At 36.4% G+C, this 22112-nt stretch overlaps 1 long non-coding RNA gene across 1 annotated transcript in view; it reads left to right on the plus strand.

Moving 5' to 3' along the window:
* Positions 1 to 21604, plus strand: part of LOC108433785 — a 39539-nt gene extending 17935 nt beyond the window's left edge. Inside the window, exons 2-3 of the long non-coding RNA XR_005131709.1 lie at positions 16488 to 16546; positions 21497 to 21604. This is a non-coding gene — a long non-coding RNA (uncharacterized LOC108433785). The remainder of the gene's footprint in view (positions 1 to 16487; positions 16547 to 21496) is intronic.
* Positions 21605 to 22112: the final 508 nt, after the last annotated feature.

Here is a 22112-nt window from a genome sequence, read left to right on the forward strand (position 1 = left end):
TGTTTATGGTGGAGAGATGTACAGAAATATAGTCCAGATTTTCTATTGTAGAATGTATTACACATTGTAAAAACTTCTAATACATGTAGCTTCACTGGCTGTTTTAGTTTTAAACAAAGTGGCTATATTTGCATAGAAAATGTAACCCCTGGTTCCCATCACCACCACTGAAATGTGAACCAGTACATTTCTCTGGAGTGCACCGTCTCCCATTAAACCATACTGAATGACTTTGTTTACTTATCAAGGATTGAATTGTACAGAACCTCTTCCCCTGTAAAAGATCAGAACTTTGACTGTGGATCTTTGGAAAAGCACACTGAATCAGAGTGAGGAAATGCTGCCTCATTTTTCCAGATGCAACTTGATTGGCTACTTTCTCCGACCACTATGCCTTCACATGTGCATTCCAGCAAAGGCCTGAAATCTTGATCTGTGTCAGAAAAGCATTCTCTATGAGGAGGAGTGGCTGATAATGTCTTCCTGGTGCCCATTCCCTTCCAAAATGACCATATCATTTTCCTCTCCGCCTCCTTTTCCTCTCCACCTCCAAACAAGAAAAAGTAAACAAATGACGCTTGAATGACAAATCTTAAATGCAGCCTAACATGCAAAGGGCATGAAGTGAGTAACTTTACAGTAGAAAAGAATGTCTTTGGAGAATTGTTACTGCAGCAGAGGAGATACAGTAAATCAACAAAATAATCAGCTTTAAGTCTGTAAAGTAGTAAAGCAGGACGTACACAAAAAGCATGCTTATAACAAAAGAGCATCTTACACTTGATGTCAGTCTTTCACAGAAATCTTTTCTGTTTGTCTCAAGGGCAGGCACAATGGACAATTGGGCAGAGATGTTATCATATGTAATGAATTTTGGCTATGAGAAAGCACTCAATAGTCCATATCTCACTGCTTTCATGTGACATAAAGAAAGCTGGAACTGGACAGGTTGCAAGAAGCATAACAAAACAAACTGGAAGTGAAAGAATATGTCATTGTATTATATATTAACTTATATATTTCATTTAATAGACAGCTAGTAGCTGACTTGAAACTGTAAAACAAGTCTCTTAAAATTCTAGATAGTATATTATGAAGGCACTCACACATGTACCAATATTGTGTAGGCCGCTTCTCCAAATTTACGCTTCACTGTACATCTAGAATGTCTCTTCATCTTTTTCTCTTTCATTGTCTTTTACTTGTGTCACTCATCTCTGACCATCTCACACTACAGGAGTACTTATGAATGTTTCCAGTAGTAGAAATCAAACGCTTGAAAATATCAGGGGGGATCCTTGATCACAAGGCTACACACACCACCAGATCATGCTGCCAGTTGCTTCCAGTTAAGAAAACTTAAGCTAGAAATTTGCTTCAAATTGTAAAAAAATTGTTGGAGGCAAATTGAAGGGAAAAATCGAGTTAGAAATCATGCGGTTAAAAACTCTCCAAGTCTGGAGCTTGAATGCAGCGAAATGACTGGCACTTAATTAAACTATAAATGTAATTGATTCATAGTTTTATACCTTACCTCATAGTGACCTACAGTGCTAGGTCACCGGAAGAGTGTGGAGAATTCCTAATGGTCTGCTAGATTTTTGAGCTGGTTGCTGTGAGCTAAATAAACTCACACATAAAAGCACAAGAACACACAGACAAACTATAAATGATTAATCCAAGTGTGTATATATAGTAATTTAAGGGTTAAACCAGTAGACCCTACCTCAGTTGGTACAGCTTAGGTTTGCTGGTTGTAACTCATACAGTGGATAGAGATCAGTTGAAGCTAAAGTTAGTAACTTATTTCCTGTTCCACCTTAAATGATGTTTGGGCACTTGCATGTAATTGCTGCACTATTTAAGGTGGAACGGAAATTTCAATAGGAAGCTAATGTCAGCCATGAAAGATTATCAAATTAAGTGCAGCAATGTGGTGCTGGCTTACATAACACACTGTGCTCCACTGAGTTTATTACTGTTTTCACAATTTTCATACAGAAATTATGTGAAGACAGGTAGCAGTGGCAAGAACTGCGGGTATGAAAAAGCTGGTTAAGAAGGTTAAATACGAGCAAGACAAGAAGAAGATGAAAGTGCACAGATTTTAGAATATGTTATATTACATAAAAGCAATGCTGTGTGTGTAGCAGAAGAAGAGTTTAAGATGGGCTGCTCTGCATCATATAACTCTGGTCTAAATAATCCCACTCCAGCTCTGATCAGGTGTGTTTGGGTAGGGAAAACTTGAAACTGAACAGAGCAGTGGATCCCCAGGCCTGGAGTTGAGAAATCCCTCTCGTAATGGCGTACATTCCAAATAAACTTCCAGTATTTACAAAAAGAACTGGAAATTGGGTTCAAGGTCTTGAATTCAATACTTCTGATGCACTGTACTTAAGGTTAAGGAAACACAGTCATTTAACTAGAAGTATAAATGACTACAGGCAGATATAACTATTATCTTTAAAATTGTGATTTTTGTAGACTTTTGTAATATTAAAGATTTGATATGGCATGAGAGAAAATATGGATCAGCAGTTAACCAGGAAAGCTTGTAATAAGAATAGAATAAGGTGCAGTAACAATACTAAAGTTTATCACGTATCTCAAGTAGAAGCTGGCAAACTCCAGAAAGTACAGCAGCTCCTTGACAGTTTTGAGGAATAGCTAGTCAAACAACACCTGGCCCACATGGTACTTCATCCACATCTCCTAAAGATTTAGGATTTAATCTAAAAAGTAAACAAAGTGCTTGTAAAATCGCTACTTTTTAGTTTCAGCAAACTGTTTTCTAGTCTGTTACATAGTTATTATGACTGAAAGGGAGATCAGTTGGTTCATAGACAGGGTGAATTTACAGTTGACCAAGTCAGTTTAAACCCTTTCCCCTGACCTCTGCCAAAGGGACTCTCATTCCAACAACTTGGCCTGCCTTCCAGAGTTTTAGAACTCTGCATGGATGCCACAATGTGGATAGTGTTCCTCCAAAATGCCATGTCTGTGTTTGGGTCTTCAGGCTTCTGAATGGCTGGTTCATGATTCCTCTGATTGTGTCCATTCATCTTGTTGTTGGTCGTACTCTTTTTCTTTTACCTTGGATGTTCCCAGGAATAATGGTCTTTTCCAATGAATTGGTTCTTCTCAGAATGTGTTCAAAATAGGATAGTTTCAGTTTGGTTATCTAGGCTTCGAGTAAAAGTTGAGGTCAAGGATAGAAGAGCAGTGCATACTCCCTACTGACAAAAGGCAACTTCACACTGAATGCCACCTGCAATGGAGTGTGAAAAAACAGGGGTTCAAATCAGACAGTCTACTGATCAGTAGTTGGTCTATTTTCAACACTCCAATTTAGCTTCTTTACATACTGGCAGCAGTCGTAATTACAAACAATGTCCAGCTGTGTCTGAATCAAAAGCATATGGAGGACGTAGATAATGACAATATTTCTTACCAGTAAATAAAGAGATTAAAATAAAGAGTAAATTCAGCCTTTCACAACAATGTACTGCTACAACATTTGTAGTCTACATCTAGCAGAGGTTATAACCTGAGTGTGGGAAATGCTGTATTTGGATAATGAACACCAGATGTTAAGAAAAATAATTTAGAAATGTAGAAAAATAATTGGTGACTCAGACTTGAGTTGCACCAGACTAAGAGAGTTCACTGACTCATGACTTGACTCTGATTCGAGATATAAGACTTGTGAAATATCAGCCTGAGAAAATGAATAATGAATGAATAAATCAGATGAAATGAGGAGTGCCAACACTTCTGCGATAATGGAATAAATAACTATAGTAAAATATTAATAAAGTAATAATCATATTAATAAATACATTTCAATCTTACATATTTGACTTTGCCTGTCAGTTTTCCTATGGTCTCACGCAGTCACCACTACAGTGCTATTCTTCTGCAGCTTGCAGATGCAACTGGTTCCGTTCAATAAAGGTTTGAAATAATGAGCCTGCCCTATGCAGGGGTGAGCCTGTGACTCACAGTGGCAATAAAACGTTATCAGAATGTTACACAATTTTTTTCAATGTTACTTTCTTAACCTATTGTTAATAATAGAATGTTTTTTACAATGTACCTATGTGAACCAACTTAGTGAATTCCATTGTAGGCAGAATGTTGAATGCATGTCTGCACAGTGTTATATTTTAAGGGTCAGTGTGTCTGTGCTAGCCAGGTGCTGGGGCCCAATGTGATATAATTATATATCCCTTGCGGTGGCCCTGGATATTTTTGACAATATTTTAACCACATTTCCCTTCTGTGGCAGTATTGCTGTCTGCCTCAGCATAGTTGCCTGGAAGCAAGGCTACTCACAGTCCAAACCCATGGGAAACATCAAATAGCTATCTGAGTTTCTTATTTTTAATTCAGCTTCTTAGACTTGTGTGGGAAGAAAGCAGAGCATATTTATGTGAGTAATCTGATGAGAAAATATTCTGGTTATTTTTGTTGGCCATAGATCAACAATGATACTGTACTAATGAAACTGTGTCCTTAATCAGTTGATGTCTTGACGTATTAGTGAATTTTTGTGATAAACTGAGTCATGACTGAATACATGAAAAACATACTGTGCTTGTAAGTCTCATCATTGCCTTCACTGCAAATGGGCTGTATGTACATGCACTTTGAGCCTGACCCACAAGAGGGTCTGCTATAATCTCTGAAATTGAAGGCAGTAGGAATCTCTGTGTCCTAGAGTTGCATCATTAAGCGTGGGTGTGATGAGGGAAGAGGAGAGGCAAAGCAGGCGAAGAAGATGTCAGTTCATACTCTTCAGCCTCTCTTCTGATCCCTCATGTGTGAAGCATGAGTAGCTGTTTGAAGTGACAGTTTGTCTCCTGTTGGATCCGCCAAATGGCTGTTAATATTGCAAAAGCCACTCCTGACCAGCTCCAAAGCAGAGTTGATCTTGGGTGACCCGAATGTGTGCATGTTTCCCTGTTTGATTTAAGGAAATAGGAATATGAAACACATCATAGTGTTATGAAGTCACGGTGACTGTGAATGGGGGAGCATTTATACAAGCACTGCAAACAAGTAACAGGTAAAATATTGCAGTTATTGATGTAAATACAAGGCCAAAAATTAATATTAAACATTTTTTTACAGTGAATGCTTCTGAGAGCAAATTTTAATACCACAGCAATGTTCTTTATTTATGCATTTAGAAATTTGAACTACTTGTCAACCAGACAGTGTGATTTTCCAGATCTTTTGTTTAATGCATGATTGGTCTGGTGGTATCACGTATTCAAAATACCTGAACTATCACCAGTTTCATTGAGCATTAAATAAGTTGGTATTGTTTTTCTGTTTAGTATTTCCAACCTCTGTCTTATTTTCAAGTCACAAACATAAGCAAGTGCATACATTTCATTGGCAAATGCGTTTAAATTGACCAGTTATTGTTAATATAAATGTTAATTTATCTTTAATAAATACAAACACAATTCCAAAAAAGTTGGGATAGTACATAAAATGCAAATAAAAACAGATGGCAGTGATTTGTAAACTGTCTTTTACTGGTATTTTACTGAAAACAGTATAAAAAAAAGAGCTATTTAATGTTATATCTTCATTGATTTTAGTAAATATACAAATTTGATGCCCAAAAATTTGGGACCAGGCAATGGAAGTAAGCTCTCAGTACTGTACCACAAGGTTGTGCTCTCACCCTTTCTCTTCTGTCTCTACACCAATGACTGTGTCTTTAAGGAACCAGCTGTTTGTAGATGGCACCACTGTGGTGGAGTTCATAGCCAGTGGGGATGAGTCTAGGAGAGGATAACGGTCAGCAAAAAATTCAACCTGTCGCAGAGCCTGATAATTCAGTTCATAAAAAACTTAGATTTTATGCAGTGATACTGACTGTTTGCTGTGAATTCCCAGGCTAAGCACTGCTTTCACTTAAGACATCAAGGAAAAAGGCTAGAATAAACAAAATAACTGCTAAATTAAATGTCTTTTCTGGAGTAAAAGCAGTGCATAAATGGCCACCCCATCTCTGACGTTTATATTGAGATGCCTTGTGCGAATCAGTCATAAACATTACAGATGTCCTGTGGTAAACTAGCATAACCCCATCTCCCCACTTAAAACTGAACGGGGCTTATAAAACAAAAATATATCAGTGGAATTTTGAGGATGAACATTTAAGTGCTTGTTTGGAAATTTCAATAAACATTTCAAGCCCATACAATTCTGTTTCAAAGTCCCTAAAAATACTTGACATTTTATCTTTTATACTAGTTTGTATTCATGTATATTTTTCATAGTAGCACTTAAACCAGGCACTGTTTGTGTAACATAGACCAAGGTCAGTCTTGTAATATATTGTACATATGCAATATGCACAAATAATGTTATTTCATCAATCTACAGTCATTCAGCTCTACCCATATGGACATATTTTGTACATTTCAAACACATTGCAATGCATTACAAACACTAAAATGTATTTCAGAATTTATTTCCATATTAACCAAATATATTTAAACATACATGTATTTTAAATATGTGAGGAAATATTTCACATAAAAGTGTGCCATACAAAAATAAAAAACTCTTGAGTGAGCACAGCCATACATTAATGCAAAGTACAATGCAAAACACAAAGGCAGTACCATTTAGTTCTCTCTGTAACCTTTATTAAAACTACACTCAATTGAAAAAGTATAATAACGTTATAATACACATAAATGCATTTTAAATATATATCCAACAAATACAGTTTTACATACATTGCAAAGATATATTTAATGAATGCATTTGTAATATAGTTTTTCCATATGGGTATGCTGAATTACTTTATTTAATATTCTTAGCTTTATTCAGCATTCATGTGAGAATGAATGTTACACAGTGTAGGAAGATAAAACATTAACAGTACTGTGAAGTGTTGATTGTGATAAATGCTGTTTTTGAGTTTTCACCATACCGCCTGTCCATACTTTAAACAGCAGCTTGTTTTCTCTTTCTAGGGTAATATTTACATTATAAAAGCCCTGCTGGTGTTGAATCATGAGTAGCTCCTTTGAATGTATAGAAAGTGAGGAATCAGGTAGGTGAGATTCAGTGGATCAGTGCCACAGTGAAGACGGTTACACAATGTACTTTCATTGGTATTTATAGAATGGTCTGAGTAACTACTGTCTGTTTCAAACAAGACTTTGCACTGGACAAGCAACAAACATTTCTAGTGCATTGACAATAAGATCTAGTGTTAAAGTAGTTTCACTTTCATGTACTTAAATAAAATTTGGCTGGTATTTGGTATTTCGTATTTGGCTGGTGCTTCTCTCAGTGTGTTCTTTTGGTAACATTTTTCTTACATGTTCAGAAAACATGCAATTCTAGTGAAAACACACTAAGTATTTATTTTACAGTATCAGGGAAAAATGAACAGAAAACATATTTAACTGAAAATTACACAGATGCCAGTTTTTTTTTTCAGTATTTAATGTGTCCATTCTTTACCTTTTATTAGAGCCCCCATTATTTTCAGTTTCTCAAATAAATCTAATGTCCAAAGTTAAGTCTTAGAAGTTGTTTGCATTTTCTGGTTCTTACTATCCAAGATATCCCAAACACAATCAGTGATGTTAAAATCCGGACTCTGGGGTGGTCAGTCAAGAGATTTCTTTTTCCTCCCCCCACCTTTTTTATTTTATTCATTTCCTGAATGCCTGAGCTGTTGAAAATAATGTTACAAAGAATAGAGATAATTTGGTATATCTTATCTGGAAAGTGGTAGATACTGAATATACTAAGAAATTCCTGTTTTCACACAAGTTGGTTTATTGCTGGTCTGTTTACTTCTACTTCATTATTCATTATCCATTAAAGTAGTAGCGTTTTCACTGAGCCATGTTACAATCCATTGAGACAGGCCTGGGAGAAAGATCTTTCTATTAAATTTGACGATGACTCTTGGAATAATATGCATAAGAAAATATTTCCTAGTTGCACTTCCATTAACATCCAAGAACAGAATTTCAAATTCTTTTTTAGATCTTATTTAACACCTTCACGTCTGTATAAGATGTGTAAAAACCCATCTCCACTATGTCCTAAGTGTAACTCTGATACAGGTACATTTATGCACATGTTCTGGGAGTGCACTAAAATCCAAGTATTCTGGAAAGATGTTCATCAGGTCATTCAGAAGATGTTAGAAAAACATTTCCACATGTCACCATGTTTGTATCTTTTGGCTCATGATCCCAATGGGGTGCTAAATGGAAACCAATCCTACCTGATGGGTTCACTGTCATACCTAGCAAAGAAATGTATTTTACTGCTCTGGATAACTCCAACTGTCCCAACAGTCAAGATGTGACTGACACAACTGTCGAATGTCTTTCCACTAGAAAAACTCACGTTTGAAATGCATAACAGACAACAAAAATTCTCTGAAATATGGTCACCAGTTTGGAAAGTGTTGGAGGATTTATGATCTTTCTTCTTGCACCTCATCTGTACCCCTGCCTGCATTGTAATTTCTATGTAATTACTACCTAACACTTTTTTACCATACCCTTTCACTCATTCTTGAACATTTTGCAATAATGTCAAATTGCATATATCATAGTGGCGATTAACATATGTTTTTGTTTTATTATATTTTATTTTATCTTATTCTACATTACTCTCTTCTTTTTCTCCTCTTTTTCTGATTTGTTGTTGTTTTGTTGTTGTTTCCCTCTGTTAATTATAAAATCCAATAAATATACAATTAAAAAAAAAAAAAAAAAAAAAAAAAAAAAAAGTAGTAGCGTTTTTGCTTGATGATGGGTTTAGGCTACTCTGAATGCTTCTGAGAATAACATGAAATAGGTGTCTGATGCAGATGTTAGCATATTGTCATTGTCAGAGGAAAAAAACCTGAAATCAGAAACAATGCAACATGATATATCATGATATATTGTTATATTTGGATTGTTTCTGAAACTTTTCCATTGTGTAAGTGGCATCTACCATGTTCAAATGATTGTTATATAGTATGTATAAAATATATATCAAAAGTATGTAAAAAAAAAAAAAAAAACACAAACAATCATACAAACAATAAAATCACCAAAATATTTTTTTTCCACCAGTTAGTGTGCTGTCAATCTAGAGACATAGTATTATCAATAAAATCTTATTACTGAAAGCCAATATATCATTAGCTCTGTGTTTAGTACAGTAAGTGTATTTACTGGGAATGGTAAAGGGCCATTGTGCTCTTTTTGAGGCCTCAGTAGTTGCAAAACCTTACTGACCACTTAGTTGCAGCCATTCCTCACCAGGCTGTTAATAAAGACGTCAATGTCCTCTGTGACTCCAGCAAATGAATTAAATTTGTCTGGAATGACAGTGTTGTGGATACTGTGGACAGCAAGTTAACCAAATTGTCCCCATGATTTGACTTGAGACCACCCTCTGAATGTGAAGGAAATTGTCCTGAAACTGTGAGGATCACATCTGATGTAGCTTTCAGGTTAACCTTGATTATGATGATGTCAAATGCGATAAGTTAGGTGAAGCACTTACTGTATGAATATCCCTGTAGATGAGCTCAAATGACTGCTGATTTGTGTAAATAATTTTAAGATATGTCGAGAAGCAGTCATTTCTGCTCATTTTAGTGCGCAGTTTGGCTGTAAGTGAGAGAAATATATAGGAGAAAGAACCTGTAATCCTCAGCTTTTAGAGATTTCCAATAATTTAATAATGTCAATCAACCAATCCTGGAGTGCTTACTGGAGGAAGTGGAAATGAGGGGCACTGAGGATGGGTGGACCTCATCAGTGTGGAGTTTCTGTCTTAGTGGACATTACAGTCCCACACCATTGACATTTGTAGAGTTCATATTTCCAGAGGAACATATGATGTCAGGTTTCTAAAAGTAAGCAGTGTTTTACAGCTAAATCATGGCAACACAGTACCTTTGGAAATAAAGCTGTTGGTGATTCAGTAACAGTTTATTTTGAGTGGCTCTTTGTAGATGATTAATAAACTCTTAACAGAGTGTCAGTGAAATATTAGAGAAGAAGCAGTAAAGTAGTGGTAGTGAGGCATCTGAATACATTGAGGTAAATATATTGAAGATGTACTGTTATTTACTGATACATTATTTACATTAGAGACAGATAGTTAGAATATAAAAAGAAGAATATATACAAACAACCTACCTACAGACATATACACAACTAGGAATATACAAAAATATGCAATATGATCAATCCTGAGATAAAAAGGCAGTGCAGTAATGACTGTACAAGGAGGTGCATATAACAGCATATAATGAGTATACTGAATAAATATATTGGCACTGAAATAAAGCATCTAGGTGTGGAATATCCAGATGAACAAGATGTGTGATAAGGTGTGCAGAAGTGCAATATGTACAGGAAGGTGTCCATATGTGCAGATAGATCAAATAGACCTGTTATTTAGCATGAGAGATTCTCCTTTTCACTCTTTTCTCTTCTCTTCTGGCCCCAATGGGAAGAGTTGAAGAACCTGATGGCTTGATAGACTTAATACGGTGCTTCGTTTTAGCAAAACCTAACCCTAACCCTCACTCTGGCTCTAATCCTAACCCTAACTTTGACTTTAACCCAAAACCTAATCCTAACTTTCACCCTGGTCCTAATCCTAACCCTAACTTTAACTTTAACCCAAAACCTAATCCTAACTTTCACCCTGGTCCTAATCCTAACCCTAACTTTAACTTTAACCCAAAACCTAATCCTAACTTTCACCCTGGTCCTAATCCTAACCCTAACTTAACCAAAACGTAATCCATTTAAGCTCCAGGTACAAAATGCTGTCAGTGTCTCTGTAACAGGTTGCTGAGGATGTTGAGATGGTCTGCATTAAACCTGTTACATGTTTAGTTCCTCTCAGTTCCTCTACAGATATGAACTTAGACACTCCAAACTAAGTGAAAAAACAACTGAATCGAGCAGATTATGAAAAAAATTATTGACACAGTTAATTAAAAGTCTTTTGATAATCTACTGAATGTATTCACTGCCAATACAGCACTGATATGTTGTTGATATGTTACTGATAGTCATGTATATATATGAGTGTTTGTCGTCTAAAAAGGACCACTCAAAATAAAGTGTCACTGTTGATGTTTACTGCCTTTTGCCCAATGACACCTAGGATAGGCTCCAGCACCCCCTGCGACCCAGACGGAGAAGCAGCTTAGAAGATGTGTGTGTGTGTGTATGTGTGTGTGTGTGTGTGTGTGTGTTTTGATTCTTATAAACATGTTAAAAAACAAGGGAGTTCAGATTTTACTTCTATTTTTCCACTCATAGTCATTCCTTCTGATCATTTGACATTCTATATTAAGGTCAATTTCAGATACTTGCACTTCTTTATAGTGACCAATAAAGAAACAGCACTTATGCCATTACAGCACCATCTAGTGACATTTTACAAAAAAAGCAACATGAAGCAAATGAACTTTCTTTATTAATGCTGCTGAGCACAGATTCTTTCCTGCAATTTAGAGATTCAGAAATGAAACAACCAGTCTAGTGTTAATATTTATTTAGAGCAGTCACACATCCTTGAAGCATTGTATTGAACCATGACCCACCTGAAATAACCGTTTGATTATTTTAGATATCCTGCTGGAGAGAAAACCTGTTTATATAAGCTGCTGTTCTGCCAGATGAAACATTTACAGTGCTGTTAGAAATAAAGGTTCTGTGCAGCTGCATTTTTTGTTCATCAAAGTACATGTAATGTAAATGTAGCCTCAAATGTACAGCAGTGGTTTTAAGGTCCAATTCTGTACCTTAAATACATTTTCCCAGGTGAAAAGTCTGTATTTGTACCTTTTCATGACCTAATGTTTTAAAACAGAACAATAAAATAAAAAGCCTGGAGACAAGACGGGGTGTATGGAGTCAGTGCAACTTGGAAAATATAACATCAAAGGATTATGGTACGGCAGCATAGTGGTGTGGTGGGTAGCACTGTCGCCTCAATTGTTTCTGTGTGGAGTTTGCATGTTCTCCCCATGTCTGCGTGGGTTTTCTCCCACAGTCCAAAGACATACTGTCAGGTCAATTGGATCATGGATAATTTGCCCCTGGGTGTGAGTGTGTGAGTGAATGTGTATGTTTGTTTTTCTGTCTGCCCTGCGATGGACTGGCGACCTGTCCAGGGTGTATCCTGCCTTCCGCCCAATGACAGCTGGGATAGGCTCCAGCACCCGCCGCGACCTTGAGGGAGATGGTGTGTGTGTGTGAGTGTGTGTGTGTGTGTGTGTGTGTGTGTGTGTGTGTGTGTGTGTGTGGATTATGGTACAATTATGTTCCCTGACTAAAGGTACTGAGATGTATCCTTAAGTATACCACCCCAGTGACAAGAGGTGTCGTGCCCCGGTGACAGTTTAGTACTTTTATCTGTGAGAGTGTAAATGAGTCCAGATAGTTTTGTGCATTATGACTGCATAAACTGTGCTTATTTGGTCCCTCTGTTAATTTAGAAAGGATTTACACTCCTTAGAAAGGATTTACACAACACTGATACTGATATTGAAACTCAGCATGGGTTTAGCAACATGTCTAGCTAACCATGCTCAGGGACACAGAACCATTCAGTGAGATCACACAATGATGTAGCTGTTTGCTGATGGATCTGTATTAATGTCTGTACTGTGCTACTGCATCTTGCTGAAACAACAAATACGTTTCAAGCAATTTTCAGTCCACCATTCTATAAATGGCAAGCCATTAATCTAGCATTTCTTGCTAAATGTTCAATGGAACCGCTAACAAGGAGAGAGGAGCTGGGCTGGAGGTTAGGGAACCAGCATTGGGACTGGAATGTCACCGGCTCGATTCCCTGAGCTGGCAGTACATGACTGAAGTGTCCTTGAGTAAAGAACCTAACCCCCAACTGCTGCCCGGGTGCCGTGGATATGGCTGCCCACTGCTCTGGGCAAGTGTGCTCACTGCCCCCTAGTATGTTTGTATTCACTAGTTTGTATGTGTGTATGTATCATGTTCTGTAGAATGTAATAATAATAATAATAGTAATAATAATAATAATAATTCCCATGGTGCCGTTGTCAAACCCAAAGATTCCTTACAAGAGTAATGTAGCACAACAGATGGAATTGGTGCAGCTTAGGGAACCATTTGGCTCTGCAATGGAAAAGAGGCCCTTGAGTATCAACAGATACAGATCCAATATGTTTTATTTAAAACTACTGAGACAAATCTATCCTGAAATTGCATACACTTACACCATGTGATGTCTTGTTAGCTGTGAATTCTTCCTGTGAGGTAGTGTTTGCAGTTAGAGGCTAGATTTGATACACAATCCACAACCTAATACATTTTACTATGACCCATGTGGACATACAACTACTGTGGTGGCACATTTCAATGAGTTAAAGGGGGCTAATGGAAAAGTCTCTAACATTTTCCCTGGCAAAGACCACCTATAGACGATAGTTGTGCTAAAACTAGTATGAACACTGGCAATCAAAACACAAATACAAGGCTATTTTGTTGCTAGTCATGTGGGGCCAGATGTGATCCCATTCTCTCATTTTATTTTTTTAGGGGGACTTTTTCTCCATGCTAACTTATGTTACATCCATTGGAATAACCACAGACTCATAGTCTGTCACTCAGTGCTGATGAACCCACCCCTTCTTTGAGCTCCGTCTTCATTAAGCATTAGGTTGGTTTAGAAGTTCTCACTTAGTTCATTCTAATCCTAATAAATGTACATTCTCAATCACATGTAGCCAAAAATAAATAAATAAATAAAAATCGCATGGTTATCCCCAGATGTTCCAGTTACAAGCTCACATCTGGCCCATTCAGTGTTTAAAACATTGTTTAAAAAAGTGTGAGTAAAGCTTCCAAAAGATTCAAGTGTAAAGACCAACATGATTATTTTATACAACATGTACATGAGACATTTGTCCTGATAGTGATCTATTTGCCTTAATTCTGTAGTTAACTACAAGAGTTGAGTGAATATAGAGGAGCTATCTTAGATTTGACACTCTACACTTTTACTGTTTCCACTCTAAATAAGAAATAGGTTCTTGAATGGTTCTTGACTTAAATGTACAATTTCAGGAAGAACATTTAATTGTTATAGAACCTTTACTTTATAGAACTATGTCAAGGGTGTCCAAACTGATCTGCAAAGGGTTGAGCAGCTTTTCATTCCAACAAAGCAGGAGCTCACCTGATTCGACACCCTGCATTATGAGAGGGTTGTGTATTAATGTTACTCAGCTTAACCCATCATTAGTAATCTCCAAACTCTGCCTTTGCATCCTGTTTATTGAAATCTCTACCTTGTATTTTTAGTGTTAAGGAAACAAAACTTACAGTATTTTATTAATAGATTAAGCAGATAATAGATTAAGCAGCTCTGTCCATCCAAGAGCTTCTAATTTTTCACCAAATAGTCCACCATAGCCTACAGTACAGACCTGCTAAGCATTAAAACCTCTGCGGAAGTCCCTGCTGCTTTGAGTCATTTAACTAATTTAGCTAATTTCCCAAATAACCCTGAGCCCTGTCTTAAAAATGCAGCAAGGCTCTTTCAAACCCTCTGGGGTAATTTAGCATATGGCATTTGAAATTGATGGAATATTCCTTTAAGACTGCAGAACACAGGGAAAGTAACCACAAGGGGTCATTGTTAGATGGCCATATTCATCTACCAAACATATCTGAACCCAACAATGGAAAAAAAAATCAGGCAGCTGTTTTTTCCCCCAATAGTACATATAATGGACATATATATATATATATATATATATATATATATATATATATATATATACATATATATATTAGGGGCGGGAATCTTTAGGCACCTCACGATTCGATTCAATTACGATTCAGAGGGCTGTGATGTGATCATAAAACGATTATTGATGCATCTTTTTTTTCTCTATAGGATTTCTATTTTCTCACTGTGTGATGACTCGGTAGTTTTAAAGCAAAGTATTTGTAGTGATCTATAATGAATTTACTTCCAATGTCTTTTATTAATAAATCAAATGGAAGTGATCTAGAAGGCTCTCATTCACTGCTCTTGATTGAGATGCTGCTGCCACTTATCTGTAATAAAATGCGCTGTTAGGGTGACATAAAATCCAGTGGTAGTGAATGTCCTTGCAGCACACGTTACAGCCGTCCTGCTCATTTAATTCAGTGATTTTATGACTTTGGTTTTGGTCTCATTGTACAGAGTCAGGCGTCACTGTGTCAGTAAAATATCTTCGAGACTGGACGCTGAATCTTGGCTCCAAAGTGTGCAGCATAGCAGGAAAGCCCTGGTTCTCAATGACTGAGAAATGACATGCAGACTAGTAGCTACGAAAAGGCAGAAATTTAAGATGAACATTTGAAAACGAATGGATTTACAAGCAGCGCAGTTGGTTTCCTGGAACGTTAAACCTGCGATGAGAGACTGTGAAACCATAAAGTTGCGAAGATGAAGTCGTTCTCTTTCGAATTTCCCAGTTCCACCTTAGCAGCTACATTTGGCACCTCGGGCAGAATTTAAGGTGGAATGGGAAAATTCCAACAAGAAGCTGATGAATGAGAAGTGACTTCAGCCTCGTAAAACAGTCAAACGTTGAGAGACTTTTTACAATAAGCTGCGGTACTTCTGAGGAAAAGTTTTCTGGCGGAAATGGGAGGAAAGTGGGTATAGCTGGAGCTTAAAGCAGAGCAAAGTAAGTCTGCAAACTTACTTTCATGGCTTCAGAGCTGAAGGATACTGTTTACCACCATAATGGTAGAACAAGAATGACCTTAATGGCACATATAAAGCACTGAGCTCACAGGGGAGGTGACCACCACCCATAGACTTCCACATCATGGTAACCAACCCCTAGTAGAAAACACCCACACCTCCAGACACATTTAAACATAACACATTGCACATATGTAAACCAACAAACAACAACATAAACAGCATTTTAGTAATTTATTTAGGAGGGTGCATGCCTCCCATGAGCCGCTCATGACAATGTGAATTTGACAGAGTTTGATTCGGTATGTAAAAAAATACCACATGCCATTCAAACTGCAGTCTGTTCAGTAAATATGGAAACTAAGCTGCAGAAACATTTTGAATTCATCATATGTGTCATGTCTTGAGAACATATTTACCTGTTCAGCCTTCAGCAGTTTGAGCCAATGAGGCACAATATAGGGCATCCAATCATAACAGAGCTCATTAAATTTATCTAAGTCTTAGATGCACAGTAACAAAACCAGCAGTTATTGCCAGTCGTAAAAGACCAGGCTATTTCTTTGAATGATGTGAAACCTATAAAATGAGAACTAAAAGCCACATTAACTTAATTAAGAAATTACGGATAACATTAGATAAAATACTTTGTACTGTTTGGCTCATATCTTAACCAGTGACCTGTCTCTTCATTTATACTGTCTCTGGTTCAGCGCTACACGTTTGATTTTGAAGAATAAGAGCCCCCTTGCAGGAGAGCGCTCTCTGAATGGTGAGTAAAAAGTACTTTTTAGAGATCTAGTAGCTAATTCTTGAGAACTCATGTATTCATCCTATGATGGGTAGGTCACAGATATACTATGTATAAGTTTGAATGCTCAGCAGTAAAAGTTAAATCCATAACCATAGCTAGCTAATTGCTGGGCCCCTTTATGCTCCCGTTATGAGCTGGTATGATCATATTTGCAGACTGTTTTGCCTGTTAAGTAGAGTTAAACACTGTGATCATATATATATATATATATATATATATATATATATATATATATAAATATTGATTTTCTGGATGTTAGTGTGTTTGTTTAACCATTTTCAAACCTCTCCTTGAGGAAGCCCAGTATTATATGTAGTTAAAAAGCAGCTCCTGGTTTGACCAATCAGTGCTTCAGTAAATTGTGCTCATGATGTAATTGATGATATTAACAAGTCTCTGTGGTGGCTGTGAAGGTGTCAAAGAAAAATATGGACCCAAGAAATTCTTGTCACTTTTTATTGTTTTTATGTTTATTTGAATTATGAATATGACTTTATTCTAATGTATTTTGTGATAAACTCACTGCTGAGGTAAATTGTTTAAAAATTTGCTTAGATGCCTAAAACTTTCGCACAGTACTGTATCTACTATTTCTCATTATGAGACTATTGTAAGAATATTGTGAGAGATTTTTTCTCATTTCTAGACATTATTACTTGTTTTTAAGTAGTTCTATCTTAAATACGTGTCTTCTTCCATTGGCAGATGATGTTACCTGTTTTGTCCATTATTTCTTGAAATGAGTAAAATTATTTCTCAAAACAAGTAAACTAATCTGCCAGTGGAATAAGACACGTTCACCAGATGAAATCACTTAAAACAAGTAAAAATGGACAGATAAAGGAGGAATAATCTTATAACATTCTTGCAACAGTATCACAATGAGATATTTTTTGCAGTGCTCCTCTGCCAAGTTTACTCCCACCTATCCAAAATCAAACTGAAGAAAACGGCAGAAAAAATTATCTTAAAAAAATCTCTCAACAGAAAACACCCACCTCATTCTTTCTTTGCCAGTTCATAGTAAAACATTTTCTTCCGTTATCCAGGAGTTTTAAGGAGAGCAAAAAGAGCACACACAAATCAAATCACACGTATTATTTATTTGTGTTTATCTTTGTGTTGTTTTTAAATGAATACATGCTTATTGTCTAGATCTGTATATGTACACATGGATTTTTTACATGTTCTCAGATGCCCAAGATGCCCAGTACTATATCTGAGAGTGAGCTACAGCAGTCATCACTCCACAAGACAGCAAGAAAGCTGTGAAATGAAGCCTTAGCCATCAGCAAGAATAATCACTTACCAATAATAGACAAAATGTCTTAGAGACTAGTTTAAATCACTCTTCATGCCTTTGGGAACCGCAAAACCGCTGCTTCCGAGCATATAATAGCCATCTCATACCTACTGTTAAGTCTGGTGGAACAAAACTTGACTTTAGGATCATTGGGCCGCTCACTAAAAGATTAGTGTTACAGTCAATTACAGCCAAGCAGGGAATTGGGGAAATATTTTTGTCATTCCAATAACACGGGGGCCAATAGTTATGAGCTGTTAATTTAAAAAAGGTCATCTTTGTGGCCACTATCAGCAAGTTTGTTTCTGTACAGGGTTCTTCTTTTTCTGCTTTCATTTGGCTGTATATGTACATGTAATGTGCTGCTGAAGTCCAGATCATCAAAAACATCAAAACGTCTTATATAGCACATAAACAAATAATGCATGATGTTAGTTTTTTCTTTTTCATATAATAGTTATAAAACATGTCTAATAATGGTTTCAGGCATATAAAAATAAAAGAAAGTACAGCTGATTTATATTCATGAGATGCTCTGAGGCGACACCTGTCAGTAGCTCTAAATTTAAAACCCTTTGCAGTTGGATGTTCACACATCCAACAATTTTCAGGTACTGTGTGGTAGGCAAAACACTCCGTTACCATAGTAACACCATGAAAAACAGGCAAGGAAAAGGGGTGCAGGTTGGGGGTGGGGGGGTAATGGAAGTGTCAGAGCTTTTTCTGTTACCAGAAAAAGATGATTACAGATAAGGCTGTAGCAGCCAGGAGGTCAGAAGTAGCCACTGAAAACAGAATCAAAACATCTCCTATGTGTAGAACCCAATAATGTAATTATGCAATAACATCCAAAAATACATTTCTATAACACATTTGTGCACATAACTTCAAATATACAATAAAACCTTAATGAATGAAAAAATTGGTTAAATCGTGTAATGCAATGTAATAATAACTGATACTTTGACTTTATAACACCATTAAGAGATCATTTCACTATCAGACTGATAATAATAATGATTGAGGTCTGATAATGTAGCACTACTCTCTTCAAATTAAAGCTGCCAAATGGAACCAAGAAGTGCTTTGTGGAATAATGTCATTGTAAAACCACTTTTGATTCCTCAAAATACCTTTCAACTGATTGTTCTGTAAAGCACTATTTTGTGCTTTATGTGAACATTAAGAACTGTTTTAAAGTTTTAAGAACCTAAACATACAGTACAAAAACAAAGGTGCTACAAAGTGCAATTAAAGTACCACTTTTGGTTTCCTCAGAGTGTGAAGAACCTGTAAGGTTTAAAGAAACTGCACATAATGTAAATGTTTGGGTTCTTTGCATGAACTGCTTTATATATGGCTTTGTATATTTAGATATCCAAAAGAGTCACTTTTGGATATTTAAAGAACCTTTCAATCGATTATTCTTTAAGAACCTTTTTAAAAATTTAAAGAATGACAATATCTGTTTAAAATGTTTAAAAGGCTCTTTACACATATACACCTTTTTCAAACATGGTTGTTTGGCAACTAAAAGTGGTGCTTCAATGGCATCTTTTTAAAGAGTATCAGTTTAAGGCATCTTCCTAGACCAGGGGTTGGCAACATAAATGTAAAGCAAAGCCATTTTGTCAAATTTCAACAAAAATCAATCCACCTTGGGAGCCACAACATTTTATGTCCGTTTTACCATTGCGGCTGTAAATATGTCTCAGCATGTGCTGAAGTACTAGTATATAGCTAAAAATATAATATAAACATGACTTACTTTGCTCTGCTTTAAGCTTTAGCTCAGCCATTGCTGCTTTTCTCGCATCTCCAGCAGGAAACTTTTCCTCAATAGTAGAATAGTGTCTTGGAAAATGTCTCAATGTTCACTTTTTTATGAGGCTGAAGCTTCTCACTCACCAGCTTCTTGTTCTAATTTTCCAGTTGCACCGTAAATGATGCCTAAGGTGCCGGAATGTAGCTAACAATGTAGCTGACGTCTTCAGCATTTAAGGTGAAATGTGCAAATTAAGACAAGAGGCTGGTAAATGAGAAGCTTCCATCAGCTTCATGACCTTTTAGTGTTTCTCTAAACACTCGCTGCAGATTAATGTCAGGAAACCAGCTGGAGTGATTATAAATGTAAATGTCTATTTGTTTCCAAATTGTCCTTGTTCACATTTATTATTTTTCTTTGCCTTTTCATTAGTTGCTAGCTAGGCTAGTGGGTTTTCTGCATTGCTAGAGTGACCAGCAGTCTTAGCAGTTAATTAGTAGTTACACATTAACTCCAGTGTTTAAGACCATTTGTTATTGAAACTGTGTTAGAACGATCAGCAGAGCTTTATTTTACTGCAGAGCAGGATTATTTTATTTTTATAAAACTTACGTCTGCTGTGGAGCCACAACAGGGCAGTAAAAGAGCCGCATTTTGCCAACCCCTGTCCTAGACATTTTACCTTTTTAGCACCTTTATTTTTAAAGTAGTGTAGTGTAAAGTTTCTATATCACTTAAAGCTTTTTTTTCTTCATTGAAGTCAAAAAGCTTTTTAATGATGTTTATTCAGAATAATTTTCAATGCATTACATTTTTGGATGTTACTACATCTCTTGCTGTTCTAATCAGCAAAGAGCCATGCCAGGTTCTGTTTTATAGGTTTATTTGATACAGCTTTGCTTTAAATCATACAACATATATTATCAGTTCCTAAAATCGAATTGTAGAAGTCTAACTGCTAACACTGACACAACATCCTCTATTTTGGCCCACCATGCTTTCCTGTCTATAAATAAGGCTATGACTTATGTTAATCTCACCTTCGGTTCTCGGTTAGTTTCCTTTTTGGCTGCTGAAAGGGTTTAATATAATATTTTTGGTGTGGAATGTCAGGCCAAGTCAGCCTTAACATGGCTGTGTTAACAGGTTTAATGGGTGTTTATAATGCATGTTTGGACATTTTTTTTTGTCTCAGAAAGGCTTTGGCATGCATTCAGTATTGAACAGGGCTGACTCGTGAAGGACGAATACACTCGGGAGGATATCTCAACTAATCCTTGAAGAATGCAACATTAATTTATTCTCAGAGAACATCCATTTCTATTTACCTTCAGTGCAGCAATCGCTGTTGTTTTTCAACAGGTCTGTTTTCCTTCCATAATCCAGCATTAGATAATCATTCAATAAATGGAAATACATTGTTTTGTACAGCTGTGGTCTGAATATTTATTCAATCCCACTATTATAGTTTACAACCCCTTTTTTTGCTTTTGCACTTGTTGTTTCTTAGACATATATTTAAATTACATTTACGGCATTTGGCTGACGCTCTTATCCAGAGCGACTTACAATTTGATCATTTTACACAGGCAGGCCAAGGCGGTGTTAGGAGTCTTGCCCAAGGACACTTATTGGTATAGTGTAGGGTGTTTGCCCAGGTGGGGATTGAACCCCAGCCTACAGTGTAGAAGGCAGAGGTGTTAACCACTACACTATCCCAACCACTTGCCAATTACATAGGAGCCCAAACAACTAATAATCAATTTTTTTGATATTGTGTCCATGCTTTCCTTAAATTTAAATCCTTTTCTTTAATTACAGCTTCTATACTTTTTTGCAGATTGCCACACGTTACCTGAACTGTCAGCAGGACCGTGTTCTATGGTCAGACGAGACCAAGTAGCTTTTTTGGTGGCCTACCAGGGCTGATATGACTGCTAGGAGTCCAATTTGCTCTGTATCTTTTAATAAACTTTTGAACTTCAGTTCTGGAAGCTCTTGTCTTTCCTTTGAATTTCCACTTCCTTATGCAAATGGATTATATCTCCTGAGAAACATCAGAAAATATATAACTTGTACTTAATCACCATTTTGTCTAAAAAGTAGATAAATAAAGAGTGGTCTTTATTATTGGTTCAGTACTGTATATTCAACATTTATGTAAAGAGGTTATTTTGTATGCACTGTAAAAATGGCACATAAGCTGTACCATACATTACTTTATGTGGTAACAGGTAAATTAATTAGTTTTGTTCAACTTGCATAAATACTTTGAATGAACAGTTCTTTCAATCAAAGCCATTTTTTAAAGTTGAATTAAACTAGTTAAATTGCTTGTTAGCACAAAGTCATTTTTAGGTAGATCTGATGAGCCACTTTTTACAGTGTACATAAAACCACTTAAACCCTAAGGACATGTATGTATGTATGTATGTGAGTTCACAGTTCAGTTCCTT

This window comes from Pygocentrus nattereri, chromosome 17 (genome assembly GCF_015220715.1).
Source record: "Pygocentrus nattereri isolate fPygNat1 chromosome 17, fPygNat1.pri, whole genome shotgun sequence".
NCBI classification, from domain to species: domain Eukaryota; kingdom Metazoa; phylum Chordata; class Actinopteri; order Characiformes; family Serrasalmidae; genus Pygocentrus; species Pygocentrus nattereri.